Source organism: Pan paniscus, chromosome 15 (assembly GCF_029289425.2).
Source record: "Pan paniscus chromosome 15, NHGRI_mPanPan1-v2.0_pri, whole genome shotgun sequence".
NCBI lineage: Eukaryota > Metazoa > Chordata > Mammalia > Primates > Hominidae > Pan > Pan paniscus.
In genome coordinates this window covers 100627036-100647126 of record NC_073264.2, presented here as the reverse complement: position 1 = coordinate 100647126, position 20091 = coordinate 100627036, and the positions used below count along the sequence as shown (strand labels likewise).

The window sequence follows — 20091 nt, the reverse complement described above, 5'->3', positions numbered from 1 at the left end:
TCATAGATTGTACCTGGTTTGGGATCACTATTTCCTATAGAAACCACACTGTCAATTGCCAGTTACAAGCCCGGGCTAACTCCAGAGCCAATTTAACACAATACTGTAAGATGACCCCAGTACTAATATTAATAAATCTCAAATTTCATGGTAGTTTAAAAATAAGAGTATTTCCTCCCTCTCTCTTGAGATTAAAGGGTTAACCTTATTTGACAAAGTTTTGGAAGAAACGAAGTACATCTCACTTTCTTCTGGTTTTTCTTCACTAGACATACAGGTCCTCTAACGCTGGTCCAGATTCCATTCTTCAGCAAAACCTGGGCCTGTCTTAATCTTGACAAAGATTTATGTTCTAAAACTAACCATCTCTTCCATCCAGCACCCCTTTTCAGTTTATTCCATGGAGGCACTTTCACTTAGACAAGTCATGGGATTGGGTTAATTCACATCTGCACAAATCACTGAATTCACTGATGTAAACCAAATGTGCATCTTGTGATTTGGGGAGTGGGTGGATGGAAGCGGTCCATGAGAGAAGAGCTCCTTTAAACTGTTCTTGCTTTTTCATCCTCTTCCTTTTCTTTCAGTCAGAATAAAGACACTCTCCAAAAGCTCCATGCTGAGAGAAAGAAAGAAAAAGAAAAAAACAACAACAACGAAGGATCTCATCTAGAGACCACTGTTAGAAATAAGTCATTCGTAACCTGGATCAGAGACAGCAGATACTTTCAAATAAGGTATCAAAAGGGTTCTGAAAGAGCTGGCTGGAGCCAGGTTAGTCTGGTTAGCAAGAAAACAGCAGCTCTGTGGCCAGGTTCTGGGCCAGGGCTCCCACCAGTTCATCTGGAAACCTAACCTTTTCTGTGTATCTGCCTCATTTCTGGTGGGGAAGGTGACATGGTGGGGCTGAATATTCTCCTCCTTGCACCTGGTAGCTCTGAAGGAAATCTGATCTTCCCTCCAAGAGGAAGAATTAAGTACCTGGAGAAAAGCTTGAACTAATAATTTACATTTTTGTGTGTGACTGATTAAATTGGGCACTGTTCAAAGGGCGGGGGAGACCAGTTAATTAAAACCTCAGAAAATATGACCTGTTCATAATCAGACATCACACTGAGATACAATTCTCACCTACTGGATTGGCAAAAATCCCGAAGTTTGACAATTTGCTCTGTTGGCAAAGCTATAGAGAAGCAGGTGATCTTATAAGCTTCTGGTGGGAGTACAAAATGGTCCAACTGTCACAGAGAAGTTGACGATATCCAACAAAATTACACATGCATTTGCTCTTTGACCCAGGATTCCCACTGCTGGGAATCGACTCTGAAAATATTGTCCTAACTATGAAATGTCACAACTATGAAACAACATGTGCACAAGATTATTCACTGTAGTGTTATTTATAATGGCAAAACCATAAACAACCCAAACGTCCATCATCAGGGGACTGGCTGAGTAAAATATGACACATGCACACAATAGCATACCCCACAGCTATTAAAAAGAATGAGAAACATCGTTAAGTACTGGATGGAGAAATTTCCAGATCATCAAGGTATAGGATAGTGTACACAGTCTGTTAGCATCTATGTAACAAAGGAGGGGAAAAAACAGACATCTCTTTTTTTTTTTTTTAGACAGTCTTGCTCTGTTGCCCAGGCTGGAGTGCCAGTGGCATGATCTCGGCTCACTGCAAGCTCCGCCTCCTGGGTTTACGCCATTCTCCTGCCTCAGCCTCCCGAGTAGCTGGGACTACAGGCACCCGCCACCACGCCTGGCTAATTTTTTTGTATTTTTAGTAGAGATGGGGTTTTGCCGTGTTAGCCGGGATGGTCTGGAGCTCCTGACCTCGTGATCCGCCTGCCTCGGCCTCCCAAAGTGCTGGAATTACAGGTGTGAGCCACCGCGCCCAGCCAGACATCTCTATTTTTTTAAAGTAATTCAAAAAATAATTACCAATAAGGAATGGGGAAAAACAGGATGGAAAAGACAGGAATGGAAACAAGACTTCTCTATGTATATATCTTTTTACACAGCTTTGCCTTTTTATGAAAGCTTTTATTTTAAACTAATTGTACGTTTACAGAAGAGCTGTAAAGATAGATGAGTTTTGTCTATACCCTTCACTTAGCTTCCCCAATGTAAATATCTTCCATAACCATGGTTCATTTATCCAAAAAAAGAAATTAACTTTGGTATAACCACTATTAACTACACATCATATTTGGGTGCAGGTGATATCAGAACAACTTACTGCTGTTAACCATGAGCTCTTGGTTAAGATGGAGTCTACCAGGTTTCTCACTGTAAATTATTATTTTTCCCTTCCTATCTTCTATTCCTTAGATGCAAGTCACGAGGTCCAGCCCACACTCAAGGGTAAAGGAATTAAGCTCTACTTTCTGGAGGCAGAGATATCAAAGAAATTGTGGACATATGTTAAAACCACCCACTAGTAAGTAAATATTTTGGGGGAAATATTTTACAATGCAAAATACTATACAAATGTCTGTTTCTCCTTCAAGTTTCATCTACTAATTTTAGCATTCACCTGAGACGATTACAACTGTGGTGTTCTAATGGTGACTTTCTATTTCCTTCACTGCTTCAACATTTATTATTTGGAATCATTTTGTTAATATTTGTTTCTTCTCTCCCATTTGTTTATTTACTTTAGTACAGACATGAGTATTTTATTCTTTGGGTTATAATCCAATACTATCATTATTTATTTTGTTGCTCAACTTATTCCAATGTGGCCATTAGGTGCTCTTTCAGCTTGACTCCCTGCAGAGTACTTTTATAACTTTGATGTTTGAATCATGTAAATATTTAACGTACTCATACACTTAACTAAAAATAAAAAAGCAAATCCTAAAACTCAAACCAAATGGGCAACAAAATCACACAGAAACTTACTTCCAAGTAATTTCTGATATTGTTACATGCTTAGTGAGATATATTCTAAGGACAAAAATAACTGAAAAGAATTATTTATTTGTTTATTTATTTACTTACTTACTTATTTATTTTAGAGTCAGAGTCTTGTTCTGTCACCCAGGCTATAAGTGCAGTGGCATGATCCTAGTTCACTGCAGCATCGAACTCCTGGCCTCAAGCGATCCTCCCGCCTAGCCTCCCAAAGTGCTAGGATTATGGGTATGAGCCACAGTGGCTGGCCCCAAGGAAAATTTAAAACTTCATTAGTGTACTGTTAGTAGTGTCATTAATGTTGTAATTTTCAAACACATTTTTTTTTGCATGTTGTGGAATAAAGCAAATATGTAAATGCTAATGTTGTTAGGAACCAAGATTTTCAGTGCAAAGAAAACAAATGCACACATGCAGAAAACCAAATGTTAAGAAACAAATCTGTAATGTTAAACTTTAACTGAAGATATCAAAATAAATCATGGTTAAAAAAAAAATATATATATATATATGTACCCCATTTCTCTCCTTTTCAAGTACCAAGAAGGAATGACACTCCTAATTCTGAAATCTTAACTTTTTCAATACCAATACCCTCTAAAAGGAAGCAGGTTTCTTTCCAGTCTGGGGTTGGAGCCTGCCTGGGATGTACTCAGACTAATCAAAGCTTATCAAAAGACACAGGACTGCTGAAGGAATGATTTGCTAGGGAAAAAAAAAAAAAGACACAGGAGCCACCATGATGGGTGCCCCCTGGACTAATCCAAGGTAATTTGAATAGCAAAAAGAAAAATAACTGTGGTTGATCATAAAATAGTGAATATACAATCCAAGTGTCCATAATATTAATATATATAGAGAATAATACTTTGCTAGCACTGATAACTACTGATAATAAAATGCTACTGATAATAAATGCGACTTTGCTAGCACAGATATTAACTACTGTAAAAAAAATACAGTTGATCCTTAACAAAATGATCACACTTGACATCACTAATAGGGTGAAAACCTGACATTACATGGCTTCTGATGTGATGCAATGTGAAGTAAACATCACCTACCTATGTAGTATTCTTGTCCCCCAAAAGCTTAACCTAAATTTAAGCAAACTTTTGACCGAACTTCCAGTTTACAATAAATACTGGTGGTAGAAGAGTAAGTGAAAAAAGCACAACATGGAAACTATCAGTCACATCCAGAAGGTGAGACACTCTACTCAACAACTGACCCAGTCTCTTCAAAACAGTGTTATGAAAAAACATTTTGAGAGACTGTCTTAGATTTAAAAAGGCTAAAGAGGGCTACAACAAAATGCAATGTGTGAACCTTGATTAGATCCTGCTTTTTTTTTTTTTAAAAAAAAAGAAATTTCAAACAATTTGGAAAAATTTAAGTATGAATTGTATATTAGAGGGTATTAGGGAGGGAATTACTGTCAGTTAATTTTCTTTGGGGGTAATAATGATATTGTGATTACACAGGAGAATGACTTTATTCTTAGCAGATAAAGGCTGAAGTATTTTGGGTAAAGTGTCATGATGTCTGCAACCTACTTTCAAATGGTTCAGCTAAAACACAACCACACAGTAAACATGGCAAAAAACGAACATGTGTCCACAGGTAAATAAGCTGTCATTGCACTATTCTTTCATACAATAAAAAGTTGGGGAAAAAGTCAGATGAGACTGAATAGGAGACCAGGAGGACTCCTTATCTTCATCAATCCCTCGATAGCCAAGGAATACTTGCCTATGTGTGGGTACTGCTTTCATAAATTACAACATTGTGATTTGAATTATAGCATACAAAAAGAAAAGTGAACTAATTGTAAGTGTATGGCTGATTGTTATTCACAAAGTAAACACACCTGTGTTAACACTATTCAGTTGAGAAAGAGAAGAGTACCAACATTCCAGAAGCTCTCTTCGTTCTTTCCTAGTGACTATCCTCCCAAAGATAACTATTCTGACCTCTATTTCCATCAATTTGTTTTGCCTGTTTTTGAAGGACTGTGCAATGACACAGTACCACTTTTACATTTGGTTTCTTCTGCTCAATATTAAGTTCGTGGGATTCATTCCTATTGTTGCATAAAGCAGTATTTGTTCATTCTCACTGCCGCAGAGCAGTGGTTTTTAAACCTGGGACAATTTTGCCCCCCAGGGGACATTTGGCAATGTCTGAAGACACTTGTGGTTTTCCTAACTGGGGGGTTGCCACTGGCATCTAGTGTGGGTAGAGGCCAGGAATGTTGCTGAATGTCCTCAGTGCACAGAACAATCCCCCATGACAAGAAATTATCTGGTCCAACATGTCAATAGTGCCAAAGCTGAGAAAGTCTGCTGTACAGTACAGTTATATCCTATGAATGCAACACACTTTATCTATACATTCTACTGTTTGGGCATGTAAACGTTTCTGGTGTTTGATTATTAATAAGTGTTAAACATGTACATATATTCTTATAGAACAGAAGGCAACTGGACAGTTGGCTGAGGGAATCAATATCTTAGCACATCTTAGCAATTTATTCACAGTTGGGAATTGCTACTTTAATATACATACGCCTAACAGTTTTCCATGTACTTTTTCATTTAAATATTTCCTGAGCATTTACTATGAGCCAGGCCTTAATGGCATGACAGGGATCAAGATAAGTAAGGTCTTTGCCCCAGGAAGCTTACATTCTAGTGGGAGAGACAATAAGAAAGAAATATATGAATATTTGTCAGGGAATCTTAAGTGCCACAAATAATAACGCATGTAAGGGGAGAGAACATAATGAGGTAAGGGCTGTTTAGAGGTATGCAGAAAGAGGAAGAGTTAGGAGATTATAGTAGCAGTTCAAGTAATGCCTAATACACCTGTCTCCACACAATGGCAGCTGGAACAAGGGGTGTGTGTGTCATAATTGGCCATGAGGCAAAGAATGGAAAAAGATGATTTCAAGTTTGACTGACACAGAGGGTGATACTAAAAAGACAAATGGATAAGACAAGAGAAAAAGCTGGTTTTGATAAGGAGGGAGGAAAAGAATTTGGCTCTATAAATACTAAGCTTGAAGAACTTTAAGATCCTTTTGTGGAAATATCTATCAGACAGATAAATAGGCCAGTTGAAGTCTCTACAGAACATATCTACTTGGGGTTCATCTACACAGAGGTGATAACTATAAAGTCAAGTTGACGGATGGAGGGATGGAGAGTGAAGAAGGAAGGGGTCTGGGTACAGAACTCTGTGAACTTGTACCAAGTAGGAAGAATCACCAAAGGCGAGCGTTTGCCCAGTGACAGGAAGGTAAAACAGACTTGAATGTACTTATGATTTACCCACTTGCAGACTAAGAATCACCAAATTAGAGAAAGGGAAAAAGATTGGTCCAAGAAGTAGGGAAATTTGCATCCTTTGTTGCAAAACAAACCATGGGATGTCAGCTTTAAACCAGAGATGGTAGTCAACAGTGACAAATGCTAAAGAAAAGTTAAAGGACAAGGAACTAAGGAAAGTTTACTTTAATTGGTGATTAGTTGTTTATTAGAGACACTGAAAATTGTGATGGTTTCATGACTCTGCAAATACTAAAAACGACTGATTTGTACAGTTTAAATGGGTAATTTGTACGGTATAGGATTATATTTCAAGAAAATACATATATACACATATAAATAAAATAACATTTTTAGAAGTGCAATAGGGCAGAAGGTGTAGAAACTGCAAGGGGTGGTAAAGAACGAACAGACTGGGAAATAGGTTATTCTTTTTTATTCATTTTTTAATTTTTTGAGACAGAGTCTCCCTCTGTCATCCAGGCTGGAATGCAGTGGTGCTCACTGCAACCTCCCGCCTCCAGGGTTCAAGTGATTCTCCTGCCTCAGCCTCCTGAGTAGCTGGGATTACAGGCATAAGCCACCGTGCCTGGCTGGAAATAGGTTATTCTTTTGAGGCATCTGTTCTCAAAGAGAGTAACAGGGAATAGTAGGGAGTAGGTTTTGTTATTGTTTTGGTTTTTATATATTTTTCAGCATAAAGGAGAATGAAAAATGTCTGCAGCCAGTAAAAACAAAAAGGAATCACTAGAGGAGTCAGAACAAGGGAGGCTAACTGGTCAAGGGATAATAAAAAGCACAGCAAGAAAGTTAACCTTAGAAAGAAAGCTCTTTCTTCCCCTGAGAATGGAAGGAAAAGTTTGAGAAAGATATTTTTAAATAATCTTTTAAGGGGGAGGAAGTAACTAAAAAATCTCAAGAGTACCTCCACATTCTCTAGGAAGTATGATGCCAAGATATCTGTTGAGGGGAAAGGGGCAGAACGGGGAACAGTGTTAGGAATAACCCAGTAGGGATGAAACTGGAATGGAAAAGAACCTCGGTCCACAAGTGGATAAATCGTAAGTATATTCAATTGTTTTACCTTCTGTAACTGGCCAAACTCCTGGTCCCTTTAGGTTCCAAGGCAGAATATAAACAATTCATGAAATGTAGTGAAAATATTATGGACATAAACAGAATAGAGACAGTCCTGAAAATTGTAGAACTCCCTGAAAAAGTTTTTGCCTCAGGTCTATAAACCTGTTCCCTATTACTCTTCAATTATTTTTTCACAAGACCCTAAAGTTGTAAGTTTTCTCATTAGTAGCTTGTGATTCCTCTGAAAATGACTGAGATTTATGAACTCTGCAAAATGAAAATCCATAAACAAGCAACCTGTCAAGGCATTTTAGCAGCACCTTTCAGGAATGTGCTTCATAAATATCATTTTACATCATAAAAGACTAAATATAGTTTCAACATTTAGAATTACGGAAACAATAGTAAATGTCACCACTCAATTATCTCACCCAGTATCGAAATCCCCTCTTAGTAATATTTGGCCACTTATCAATGAAACCTCATTAGTTTACAAAACAGCCTATGGCATTGCTGGGTATCAATAACTGGTGTTCACATAATTCCTGTATTCCTATATTGATTTTTATCTGTCCTGTTCATCCCCTAGATCTGCTACACAGATGGCATAAAATAATGCATGAATGAAATCTACCTTTTAGCGACTCTTTAACTTCTACCAGGGTCCTTAAACTAAGCCCTGAAAATACATTTCCCTTATCTATTGATTGTCTTTCAAACAGGTAAAAGCAATTTTTACATTCTCTTCTCTAGGGTAAACAAATCTAACCATTTTTCTCATCATGTTTTTTTTTTTTTTTTTTAGTGTTTCAAGTCCTCCCTAAATATTAGGAATCAAAACAGATATGATGTGCATAGCACATGGGAGGGGGGTGGTAACTAACATGCAGTAACATGTCCATTGTGTGTCTGCTGCGTTGCAGCATGTCTGCAAGCTAGTTTTCTTATCCTCACAATTTATCACTGAGAAAATGGAGGCAGAGACAGGAAAAAACCTAATTCACAGCTAGCAAGCAGCATCACAACTAGTCTTACTTTATACCAAGATACTGCCTTCCCTCAATCTAGACACTGCTTTTCTTCTGTTTAAGTGGAACATTACATCCTAGAACCACTTTTGTCAAGCCAGGAAAACTCAGGTTTTGTAAATGTAATCACACCAAGTAAATTTATTATTTTTAATTTTTTTTGAGACAATCTCACCTAGTAAATTTATATCTGGCCAGTTCTGGCCTATTATTATATTTCAGCCTTTAAGAAATCTTTGATTTCTGAGTGTCATCTAATGTGCTCATTATCACTACATGGTTTGAGTGCATTTATTAACTTGAGAATCATGCTGCTTATCTATTTAAAGTTGGTATTAAGAAAGTGTTAATCCGAGTAAGGGCAAGACCAGAGTCCTGTAGCATATCTCCAAAGACATCTCCCCAGGCTTACATCAACTCATTAATCAACATTTCGGGTTTGGTAATTTGCATGGATATAAATCCATCTAACCACACCTTATCCAATGCACATTTAACTCTTGTGTCTACACACAGTATTAGAATCTTGTTGGAAGACTATGTCCTAAATAAACTTAAATGAACTTATGTCCAGCAATCCCCAATCACCACCAGTCTAGTAAACTGTAACAAAAGGAAATATGATTTGTGTCACCTGGCTTTTTCTTGAGACAGGGTCTTGCTTTGTCGCCCAGGCTGGAGCGCAGTCACCCGATCACGGCTCACTGCAGCCTTGATCTCTCAGACTCAAGTGATCCTCCTGCCTCAGTCTCCCAAGTAGCTACTACAGGCATGCACCTCCACATCTGGCTAATTTTTTGATTTTTTTTTTGTAGTGGTGAGGTCTCACTATGTTGCCCAGGATGGTCTTGAACTCCTGAGCTTGAGTGATCCTCCAGCTTTGGCCTCCCACAGTACTGGTATCATAAGCGTGAGCCACCACCTCTGGCCTCACCTGGCCTTTTCTCACTGAAGCTCTGCTGGCTTGAGGGAATCAGCTCTCCTTTCCCAAGTACTCATAAACTTGTTGGCTCTTCCAACAAAATTCTAAAACAGATTATTAATAGGTTCCTAGTAGCCAAGAGCCATCGAACGGTTCTATGTGAAAACAGACATTTACCAGATTCTAGTCTTCTATCATTAACTGTACTTTTAGGATTTTTCAAAATCTAAGAATAACGATTTTATAAAGTCATCTGCAAATACTCTGGTATACAATTCACCTGAGCTTCAAAATATGATCACTCTGTAATCTCCTCAATTACCTTGAATTTAATTCCTCTAGATTTTTTTGTCCTTATCCAATTTTAAAGAAAACAAGCAGAAAACACTGTCCTCCCTTTCAGACACTCAGCAGAGTCACTGCTTTCAAATATAATGTCCTGAAATGAACTAGCCCATTTTATAGGCCACAGCTATGACCAATTTTTCTTTATGACATTCAATTTTAGAAACAGCATTTAAAATTTAAGAACCTCATTAACAACTCGAATAGTTTTTATTGCTTGTTAGTGCAAACTACATTTTCAAAATGGAACAAATTTAAACAGAATTTGCCCAGAAATCAACTAATATGCTTGAATAATGCATCACAATATAATCGAAATGAGATAAAAGAGGGAAAAAAACCCTAAAGGACACCAGCGGTAGTCACTCTGAATAAGACAATCTTGGATAATTATTATATTCATAGTCAAGATTATTTAACAGGTAAGCATCCTAAGGGCACAACTTTAATCCAAATGTCTATCAATACTACTACCACTACCAATCATCCATCCATTCTTTCATTCAGCAATACAGAGGGCTTATTAAACGTCAGGCAGTGTTCTAGGCGCTGAAAGCTCCTCGCTTTCATTCTAGCAACATCATTCATACAAACCTTTAGCGGGCACCTACAACTGCAAGGCATTGTGCTAGGTATCTGTAAACAGCGATTTAGATCGAGATACACAAACATCACCAAGTTTCTCTTAAAAACACAGAAGACCACCCTTAAGAAATGCTCTTAGAAATAGTTCCTAACCTCAGATGACTTAGCGAAAGCTCCGTTTAACTGGCAGTCTAAATTTAGGGAGCATTACCGAGCCTATCTTGGGCAGACAATCGTTTAGGAGCTGTCACATAACCTCTAGACTTACGCTCCAATTTTCTAAAGAACAATTTCTCTCATAACAAACCAAATCAACCACCAGGAGCGGGTCCGTAAAGATGATGTCTCGGCAAGAACGAAATCTAATCCCGGAAGTGCCTTTTCCTCATCTTAGCCGCACCGTCGTTACGTGGCTCTTCAAAACTCCAAAGTCGGAGTACCCTAGACACGGAACAACCTCCAAAAAGTTTCAGGCCTAGCCAAGGTTGGGACTAATACGCCGCGAAATAATCGGGGAGATATGAGAAGTCTGTGGCTGTGAGAGTGTGCGCGGTTAACACCGCTGCCCCTTTTGCCCAACCCCTAGAAAGTTCCCCAACTCTGACTGCCCCCCAGTGCGAGGGCCGCTACCAGTTCTAGGGTGAGTCCGGCCTCCCTGCCCCGCCCCGGCGCCTCAGACCCTCTCTACACGCCCGCCCCACAACCCCGCGTCGCCCGCAAAGTTCAATGTGTACCGGAGGTTAGCGGAGGGAGGCAGAATCCGGAAAGAGAGACTACGCCAGTGGATAGCGGCGGTTGGCCATAACCTACTCCGACCTCCAGATACGCGGGAGGTGGGCGGCGCTGCCCTCAGTCGGTGGGTCACTCACCCCTCGCTTCAGGCAAGCCCCTCAGCGACGTCTCTCCTTGCCGACTGCGGCCATTTTGTATATGGAATGTCGGGGATCTACGTCATCACGCTGCGTCCTGAGACGCCACCAAGCGACCGGAGGGGCGGAGAGAGTAGGATGCCTGTCAACCAATGGGAAGAAAGCAGAGCTCTCAAAAGAGGAACGAGCCGCCGCTCTCCTCCCCGCCCGCCCCGCGGGTCAGTGGCTGCTGCGTACAGAGGGAGGAGCCAGCCACAGGGCCCATCCCGTCGGTCCCGCCCCTCGGGGCGAAAAGGCATTCTGGAGCAACCGAACCTGCTAACGGAACTTGGGCGCGTAGGCGGGGCCCGGGTCGAGATTCGTCCAATCAAAGCTCTGGCGGGGGCGAACGCAGCCAGTTGCGACATCGTGGTTGGCGGCGGCTGAGCCGGCCGCTCTTGCCCCCGGGAGCTGCCAGCCCACTGGCTGGGGAGGACCCCGAACGGAACGCCGGCTGGGTGGCGGGGCGGGGCCGCGCCCATGCGTCCGAGGCGTGGGCCAATGAACGGCGGCGGCGGCGGCCCGGGGGCGGGGTCCGGGGCGGGAGGAGAAGGGTTGGGCCGCGGTCGCGCGGCCGTCTCAGGCTGCCGTCCCGCCCCTCCCGTCCGGCCGCCGCCGCCGCCACCGCCGCCACCGCCTGGGGGTTGGTTGAGGCGGACGGCGGGGTCCGGGCCGGAGTACGTCGTTCCCGCTGCGCTAGGGGAAGCGGGCAGGTGAGTGCTGGCGGCGGTCTCTGCGCCCGCGCGGCCCGCGGGGGAAACTCGCGCCGCGTCTCCGAGCTCTGCGAGGCCGTGCCTCGCCCTGGCCAGCGCCCCTCGGCCGAAGTCCGGCCCGCGCCCCCGCCAGGGTCCCCGCTGGCCGCTGTGGCCCCGGGGCTTGAAGGGGCAGGTGTGCGCTCGGGGGCCAGGGCGAGGAGGGCCCGGCGGGGTCGGAGGGCGCCGGTCGGCCTCTGCCCGGGCGCCCTGCGGGGCGAGAGGCGCGCGCTCGCCGCTGCCCTGTCCCCCTGGCGCCCACGCTCCCGGGCCCCGCGCCACCGGGTCTCGAGGTGGTGCCAGGTGCAGGCAGCGCTCTCCCCGAGCTTGCCCCCCTGTCCCCGGCCCTCGCGCCTGCTCTCGGGTGGGGCCCGGGCCCCTCGCGCTAGTCGGCTCGGCTCTGCGCGCGGCCGGGTCGCGCTCCCATTTCCTTCCTTCCTCCCGTCACCCCGCTGCTCGGGGAAGGCTGTGCGGTTTTATGTTCCTCTCTGCGAGTTCTCGGTGCCCACCAGGGTGCCCGGGGACCAGCCTCCGCCTCCTCCCGCGCCGTCCAGTTAGGAAGACGGACGTAGGAAATAGGTCGTCTTTCTTCCCACGCGCCCCTGGCCGTGCTCCACACGCGCAGTGCCCTACTAGGGAGAGGCAATTCGGTGCTTTAGAGTTTGTCATTCCGGCGTTAACTCTTCCTCCTCGTGGCTCCAGCCCGGCGATGCAACTCTTGTCTTTTCCCCGTCTCCACTTGGGAAAAGGAGCTGACAGTGACGCGCGTCCCTGGCTGCGGGGCTCACCCCTGCCCGGCCGGTGTTGGGAGGAGGGCATTTCAGTGTTGCAAAGGCATTCGCGGGTTAGGACCACTCGGACCGTGTTATTTTGCTTTTCTAAATAAATAAGGTGATGTTTCAAAAGCAAAAATACTTTTAAAGTATGCTGACAAATCAATTTTGCTTTTAAGAATCCTCGAAGAGTTACCCCTATCTTCGTAGCCTGATTGTGGTGCTGATGAGGCCGCTATAAATGCGTTTGTCAAAACTCAGAACCGGACACTGAAAAGTGTGAATTTTATCTTATGTAAAATATACCTCTCCCTCTCCCGTTTTTCTTCTTCAGATGACCTTGCCAGTATTTCAAAACTGAACTAACCAGTAATCTCGGAGAAGTGTTTATTATTTTAAGCGAATACATTTAACCCAAGAATATAGCAAAATAAAGCAGTCTTCCTCTCCACTGTTAAAATTTGCCAAGACTTGCTTGAACCTTGCTGTATGTACTGTGTTTATACGGGCTACCATGCGTGAAAGTCCAGCAGTACTGGATTAGTCCCAAGGGCTGCCGTGATTGATTCTTTGGTGAAATTCCAACAGTTTACCGAGGAGTTTTTCTTCGGCCTAAGAAAGTAGTTTGCAAAGCCAAGTTCTCAAACAGCTACAGAACCTCTTTATTGGGACCCCAGACAACCTTGGATTTTAGCCTTCTGCTACCCCTTTCCTGTCTGCCCTCCAAGTGATTGTAAGTTAATATCTGAAATGGAACTGTAGTCTGAAGGAGTAAAATGGTTGCTTCTCCAGTGTGCTAACATCTCAGTGCTTTTTTTTTCCTGGAATTGGAGTGGTGTTGGATTTGAAGATTAGAACATCTTATGTCTGTATGTACGGTTATAGCGAAAGCTTCTCGTAAGAGCACAGTGACTGTCAGTAAGAAAGTGATGGCTGCTGCGCTGCTCTTCCGTGCCATGGACATTTAGGCCACATTTTAAATGATAATTAAGCTTTTGCTTTAGAAGCCACTGGATAATGAGAAAAATATGGAGGTTGTACTCAGATATTTTTCCTATTTAAAGCTCAACCACTGGACAACTGTTTTGGTTTTGAGAGTTCTGATAAACGGTCACAACAGCCTCCTTGGAACACAGTACTCTCCTGCCTGGAGGAGAATGACAGGATGACGGCGCCGGGGAAGGTATGACCATCAGCGACGGAGGCATGCTTGGAGTGAATATTTAGTAGACAATCATTGAATTCAATGAAAACCAGGTGCATAGTTTGTGCTGTGTAGAGTTGTAGTAAAAATATGAGCAAAAATCCTACCTCCAAGTCAGGGTTACTCTGAATGCTTTGTGACTAGATGTCAGTGTAGTTTGAGGCGTACCAGTTTTCTTCAATGTTTTAATTACATAGAGTCTTTTTTCTTATCACAAATCCGAAGTAGGGTTTAGAACTGTAACTAGTAATACTGTATCTTTCTTTTGTGTAGTTGGATGAATATCCTTCTCTGAGAGGTTATTTATCTTTAGAGACTGGTTTGCCTGTTCCCTGGCTGCTGTGCCTTGTGCTTCTGTTGGGTGTGGAGAGGAGGAGTTTCAAGTGTGTTTCTTTCCCTTGGACCGAAGTCCTGGGAATGGAGTGGTGACTTTGTTCCCCCAAAGAGAACTCGGAGTCATTTATTGCTATGGCATTAAATGTTTTTAACAGAACGGTGAACTTATCTTTATTCTTATGTTACTTTGGATGTTGCTTGTGGCCAGTTATAATATTTGCTTTCTCAATTACCTACCCTTATTTTTGGGCCCTTTTTTTATCAGTGAAAAATCTTTTGATTAGCCGTGCATCTTTTCTCTCCTGCTATAGTCGTAGAAGTGTTATCTGGGTAACAGTTTGTTTTGGGTCATATTTAACCAGTCGAGAGTATTAGAATAAAGAGTCTTGCTTTTTCAGTTTTCTATAGTTTTCACTGTTGTTGCCTTTACAATGGATTTCTGTCATTGGATTTCCTTTTATCATCTCATTTTTCTATTCATAAATTGGAGAGGTTAACTAATTTGATATGCAAATAGAATTAATTTACATAATATTTACTCTCAAGGTAAAAAATTTCTATCAAAATATTAATATATATAATATATTAATATATTTTCCTATTACAAAGAAGTTGAGACTTGGCTTTTTTTTTTTTTTTTTTTTTTTTTTTTTTTTTTTTGAGATGGAGTTTCGCTCTTGTTGCCCAGGCTGGAGTGCAATGTCGTGATCTCGGCTCACCGCAACCTCTGCTTCCTGGGTTCATTCTCTTGCCTCAGCCTCTGAGCAGCTGGGATTACAGGCATGCGCCACCACGCCTGGCTAATTTTGTATTTTTAATAGAGAAAGGGTTTCTCCATGTTGGTCAGGCTGGTCTGGAACTCCCGACCTGAGATGATCCACCCGCCTCAGCCTCCCAAAGTGCTGGGATTACAGGCGTGAGCCACCGCACTGGGCTGAGACTTGGCTTTTTAAAAAGTTACTTAATAGTCTTTTGAAAAAAAAATTAGCATCTGCAAGATTAAGAAGTCTTGCTTTTTAACTCAAGCCAGAGATTAGCTGTGTTGACCCCGTTTCCACTTGGGAGTCTCCTCTAAGTTTTGGATATAAACAGACTGTAAAAACGAGATAAAAACACAGATATTGAACAGTTTCGACTGAGATAAATTTGAATGGAAGAAAACTGATTCCAAATGATTATAAAATTCAAATACCAAAGTTAAGACTTTGCAATTTTTTTTTTCTTATATCAAGTACTTTCCAAGTTGAAGTGAACTAGTGAGTCCAAACAGTCTTGGTTGACAATGGAAGACACATCTATCTTTGAAGTTAAGATTTTGAAAGGGATCTACTGATTACTAAGCCAAAGTGAATCATTAGCCTTTTACAAGCCTAACCTCAGTACTGGGATGGGGAAGTAGGGGAGGGCAGAGGGACAGAGCAGGAAGAAATGTTTCCACTGTTTTTTAGAAGGACAAAAAAAATTGTCTAGAGAATGTAGATAATCAAGTGTCTACATGGAACTTTTTATTTTTAATTTTTAATTGACAAAAATATATGATACATAGAACTCTTAATAAAATATACACTTAGGTTTATTACTATCTGTGATCCTGAGTTTCACGTTCCATTTTTTAAGAATACAATTCATCAGGACATAACAGGTCTAAGAAAGTCTTCCGACTAAATGGTTTACAATGTTCAGTCTCAGAAAATAGACATGCCTTTTCAATATCAGCAGTTTTCTATTACACATATTTGAGAGGAAGTAAAGATTAGTGTTGACAAATACTTATAAAAGCTGCTTTTACCATAAAATATTTACTAGTGTCTAATAACATTTTTGATTTGTTGTTTGTAATAATTTAGCTTCGCTGCATGTCATGGTCACCTCATGGTTCTGCGTTTTTCCCTGCAACAAAAATGTGGCATTGCAGGTATGGTGGACTGGATGGAAGCTCTTTTGGAAGTTTTGCCCATGTCCCAAATTTAACCTGCAGCCAGCTCCTCCTATGTATTTGGACAAAGCCAGCAAAATAACTATACTTTTAAAAGGCCAAAAAATAAAACCTTTACATGCGTATGTTTTATCAGTGCAAGGGAATAGTATTTTGAATATTAGCGATAACAGTGAACCTTTGGAGCTCTCATAAATGGGTTGGTTTTGAGCCGAACTCATGAAATATTATTGAGTATCAGTAAGATTTGTCATTGAGGTGTGCTGGTGAGGCTCTGACACAAACTGAGTCTATCATTTTGCATAAATTAATCAGTCTCCGTAAGCGTCAGCTTTCTCATCTGTGAAGGGGACTTGTTAATACCTATCTTATATTGTGTAAAATGCTTACCTCAATTCCTGATCATATAATAAATGCCCAAATGACATGATTGTGATGGGGACGATCATATTGGAGAACTTCCATAGGACACAGGACATGGCAAGGATGATCCTGAAATAAAGAACACGACAGCATGAATAGTTGCATTTAGGTTCAAAAACTCAGTTGTTGAATATAGCACATTTATCTTGCTGAAGATCACGAAAGGCTTTAGTTGATTACTGTCTTGTCCTAAAGGCTATGGGACCATGTTGCATCATCTTCGTGTTTGAGATTAGATTCTCAGGAAATGTGCAGGAATGAGGGAATGAATTCACTGGGCTCATAGAAAAGCTAGGGCAGTCTTAGGAATATTAGTCAAATTTCTTTGAGTTCCAGGAAGGTGGGTAGTCCATCTCAGAGCACATCTGAAGGGTTTTGTTGACTTTAAAAAAAAAACAGTTCATTGAAGTATAATATGCTTAAGTGGTTTTGCTCACTTTTGAGAAATATGTAGTAATGAGGGGCACATTAAGCCTGGAGAAGACAAAACTTTGGGGAGACACAAAAGCTGACAGGTCAGAGAGGATGGTGAACTTCTCTGCAATATGGTACTGGAGGGGCTCACAAAGCAGGAGATTGCCTTGGAAGTGAACGTGCAGCTCTGCTGGCCGCCTAAAGGCGAAGCTTTGGCAATCTGCCTTAGGCTGTGTTTGTTAATCAGGAATAACACGCTCTCTCTGTCCTGCCTGTCTTATATCCTTCTCAGACTTGGATCAGGTGAAGTACTGATCGTGACTGCTCCATAACATCCGGCACCATGATCTTAAACACGCGTGGGATTGAGAGTTACTATACATAACCCCAGAGGTCTCCTCTAATCCTGTTGCTCCTTGGTTTTAGAATCCAGAATCCTCATGTTAAGGAATGTGGGTGGTTTGAAGGTAATTTCTTGACGGATTACAGCTGTTTCTTCACACATAACATTGTCTTTTTTATTTTAGAAAGATATAATGGGAAATGATTATTCATGATACCCAATGATTTTTTGCTTTACAAAAGGTTATTTTGGTAACTTCCATTAAATAGGAACCTCATGTTAATTTATTTGCAACTTCATTCAATGGCAGTTTAAAACTAAAACCTACTATGTAATGAAAAGTCAGTCAGAAATGTTTAGTTATTTCTAAAATTATTGTGTTAGTGGAAAAATAGCAAAAAAAAAATTGTGAAAAGCAACAACTGTGCTTTTTTATTTATTTATTTATTTTTGAGACACAGTCTTGCTCTGTGGCCCAGGCTGGAGTGCAGTGGCACGATCTTGGCTCATTGCAGCCTTTGCCTCCTGGATTCAAGTGATTCTTGTACCTCAGCTTCCCAAGTAACTGGGACTATTTTTAGTAGAGACAGGGTTTCACTGTGTTGGCCAGGCTGGTCTTGAACTCCTGACCTCAGGCGATCCGTCCGCCTCGGCCTCCCAAAATGCTGGGATTGATTACAGGCATGAGCCACTGTGCCTGGCCAACAACTGTATTTTTAAAATCTCAAGTTATAATACTTATATGGGACAGCCCAAATTGTTCTGTATCAAGATTAAATTTTGATCAAATTAAAATTTTATTTGCATGCAATTTATAGATCTTTATACATCCTGGTACTTAAGTAGTTACTGAGTTGAAATTAATTCCACCTTCTTCCCTGCCTGCTTGCCTGGACTTCTTGGTACTTTTGAATTGTGGCACATCAGTTCTTTTATTTATTTATTTATTTATTTATTTTTGAAACAGAGTCTCACTCTGTCGCCCAGGCTGGAGTACAGTGGCTGGATCTCAGCTCACTACAATCTCCACCTCCTGGGTTTAAACATTTCTCCTACATCAGCCTCCTAAGTAGCTGGGATTACGGGCCTGTGCCACCATACCAGGCTAATTTTTGTATTTTTAGTAGAGCTGGCGGGGGTCTCATCATGTTGACCAAGTTGGTCTTGAACTCCTGACCTCAAATGATCCACCCGCCTTGGCCTCCCAAAGTGCTGGGATTGCAGGTGTGAGCCACTGCCCCTGGCCCAGTTCCTCTTTTAATTAGAAGATTGGAATGATAGGTGCCGGTTAGCCGTGTAAACTGGTATGAGTTGGTATGGCATGGCGCTGCTACTAGGCCCTGCTACTGTGCAAAGCCAGAACACGTTTCTGATATGTATAAGTTTCAGCTAACACGGTACCATGGCACTTTATCAGTGTCTGTAGGAAAGGAAACATTGTACAATTAAATCCTTTTCAGTTTGGGAGTGCCTTCATTTTCCTAACTCGTCATCCTGTAATTTGTGTATTTAATTCTGAATGTAGTAATCTGATCCTGATGGCCGGCAAAGTATTTTAGTAAGAGTGAGAAAAGAGTATTTCCTATTCTTCCTACATGAAGATTAGGCCCTCACGCTCTCTCGAGTGTGCTTTACAGCTGAGAGCCTGAGGTGGAGGAAGCCATCCTTAGGACCATTCCCTCCCTTAGTCAACCCAGCTGTGAAGTTGGGTCAATGCAGGATACATTGAAAAACAGATGCTGTGCTTGAGCTAAGGTTTCCTGGATAAATTGCCAGATAAGTGTAATCAAAAATGTTTATTCTAGTTCTGTTTAGTTGAAAGCAGCATTTTCGAGGGAACTCAAGAAATACACAAATAAATATCCTTTCCATTTAGAGTGTTTGAAAAAAAATGCAAGTGAATTACATCCAAATCAGTTCATTATGTGTGAACTATACTTTGTAAAAATGGGTTAGGTATTTAGCACCCCTTACCCCACCTCCGCTCCCACTGCCCACATTAGCCAAGGTCACTAAATGTGCTTTCTTGTTTCTCCTGACCCATTTATTCCATGATTCAGATTAGATGGAAAAGAATCGCTTGATTGGCAGAGGTGGTGGTTGATTACAGATGCCCCTGTATATTAGTCAGCACTTTAAATAATAATTGAGTTTGTCATTCATTTCTCTGTCTTCTAAAGTGTGTCTTGTCTGTTAGATGGGGAGGTTGTTGGTGGACTTGTAAGTGGTATGTGGTGTTTTAAAGGGCCAAAGTTTGAAGATTCTGTAGATTTTAAAAATATCTTGATGGTGAAGAAATGTAGATATGTGTGAAACTCTTGGCTCAGCTGTTCCTTTTTATAGATACCCCTTCCTCTGAATGACTAACTATAATTATATAATTCATGTATCAATCTTGTATTGCTACTCTTCGTATTTTCTTTTGTCTTAAGTATTATTTAAATCATTTTTTTGGTCCTATTTTCCTGTTTTCTTTAAGATAATTCAGTAAGTATTTGTAAATTATACCTGATTTCAGTCTAAACTTTGTGGAAAAAAATTTTTGAGTTAGCATTGTACCTTCTGGCTAATATCTGTAATTTAACTTGAGTTCGTATGTGTATGCACATATAATTAATTTAGTATGCATTTATATTTTCCTAATATAAATATTGGAAATAATTATTGAAAATAAACATTTGGTCTTTGTGGGAAATTGATGAATGTTTAATATATTTTTTTCATGAAGAGCATGAAGTATGTTCAGAATACCTATTTGAGTGTTTCATTTGTTTAAACTTGT

At 41.2% G+C, this 20091-nt stretch overlaps 2 protein-coding genes across 9 annotated transcripts in view; one reads left to right on the top strand and one right to left on the bottom strand.

Moving 5' to 3' along the window:
* Positions 1-11563, bottom strand: part of CCNK (cyclin K) — a 30560-nt gene extending 18997 nt beyond the window's left edge. Inside the window, exons 1-2 of one of the 4 annotated variants that reach the window (XM_055098000.2) lie at positions 11405-11563; positions 11090-11231 (exon numbers count right to left, since the gene is read on the bottom strand). The gene's annotated coding sequence lies outside the window, so the exon portion shown is untranslated. Of the gene's footprint in view, positions 1-245; positions 620-10954; positions 11232-11404 lie in introns of those variants that run through there. The other 3 variants (XM_034938113.3, XM_055098001.3, XM_034938114.2) reach the window with 3 other exon arrangements.
* Positions 11564-11652: 89 nt separating this feature from the next.
* The window catches only part of SETD3 (SET domain containing 3, actin N3(tau)-histidine methyltransferase), an 82821-nt gene continuing 74382 nt past the window's right edge, over positions 11653-20091 (top strand). The window contains exons 1-2 of one of the 5 annotated variants that reach the window (XM_055097999.2): positions 11659-11841; positions 12988-13836. The gene's annotated coding sequence lies outside the window, so the exon portion shown is untranslated. Of the gene's footprint in view, positions 11842-12987; positions 13837-20091 lie in introns of all 5 variants that reach the window. The other 4 variants (XM_003832848.6, XM_003832847.4, XM_008958293.4 and 1 more) reach the window with 4 other exon arrangements.